Source organism: Propithecus coquereli, unplaced genomic scaffold (assembly GCF_000956105.1).
Source record: "Propithecus coquereli isolate 6110/MARCELLA unplaced genomic scaffold, Pcoq_1.0 Scaffold74, whole genome shotgun sequence".
NCBI lineage: Eukaryota > Metazoa > Chordata > Mammalia > Primates > Indriidae > Propithecus > Propithecus coquereli.
The window spans coordinates 4,877,224-4,878,447 of NW_012153507.1; the positions used below are offsets into that span (position 1 = coordinate 4,877,224).

The window sequence follows — 1,224 nt, forward strand, 5'->3', positions numbered from 1 at the left end:
GAAGAAGAAGAAGAAGAAGAAGAAGAAGAAGAAGAAGAAGAAGAAGAAGAAGAAGAAGAAGAAGAAGAAGAAGAAGAAGAAGAAGAAAGAGAGAAAGAAAGAAAGAAAACAAAACAAACAAGCTAACATGTTAGTCTGCCACAGTCATAGATGTTGGCAGAAGACATGAGATTCTGGGATCAGAGATAAGGGATTGTATAACTTATAACACAGCAAGCATCATGAACATCAGTATACTGTATTAGGTATCCTTGTCCCCAGGCCCCATCAGGTGAAGGAAATGGATGCCTGAACATACAGTGGATTGTGCTGCATGACAGAAATCCTAATCCTAGGGAACCTGAATCTTTTATAATGGGTGTAAGCATGCCTATTGTTTGCTCTAGAGGAAGACGCTATCTTTATCTTCCGAGAGTGTTAACTATACAAACATACTTAAAAGGCTAATTCAGAAGAAAAGCATTTAGCATCTCTGCTTACCAGCATGCAGAAACTAGAGAGACCTATGGATAATTGTCTCCCAACACTCCCTAGTCCAAGAGAGTAGAAGATACCTGCACTATGTGATTTAATACATAGTTTCCTGCATTATTTTCAAGTCATTCTCTACATGTGCCTCATTTTTCACAAAAGATTATTAGCTTCATGGTAAGACTGTGTTTTATATTATTTCTGTATTCCCTAGCAGTGAATTCAATGCTGTGTCTGTAGTTGTTTCTTGCAGGAAAATGTTCAGATGATGATAATCACTCAAGTATATCATGAGTGTATCAGGAAGAAATATAAGGTTTGGCACTTTCTCCTGAAATTTATTTCCAGAGCAATCCAAACTTTGTCAACGAAATAAGCCAAGCCTATCAACAAAGAGTATTAATTTATAAAAATATGTTATTTGCATTCAAGCACATCATGCCTAAATATCTATAAAGAAGTATGCATTTTCTTAGCCAAATTAGCCAACAATGTGGTCTTTTGTGTTCCAGTCCATTTGCCTCTCTCTTTTTTTTACTCAAGCCAGCAATTGCTATTATTTGGTTTCAAAAGCATAACATGGCTGTATCAGTTATTAACATGTTGGGTGCTGTACCATGCCACTGACAACCAAGATCTGATTATCAGGGACTCAACAATTCTGATCCCACTGCAAGTAAATACATAGAACATTTACATAATAGGACAAAAATTATAGCCTGGAAATACAACAAGATAAAGATATTAATTATA

At 35.8% G+C, this 1,224-nt stretch overlaps 1 pseudogene; it reads left to right on the forward strand.

The window, feature by feature from the left end:
- Positions 1-1,224, forward strand: part of LOC105824420 — a 167,008-nt pseudogene that overhangs the window by 987 nt on the left and 164,797 nt on the right.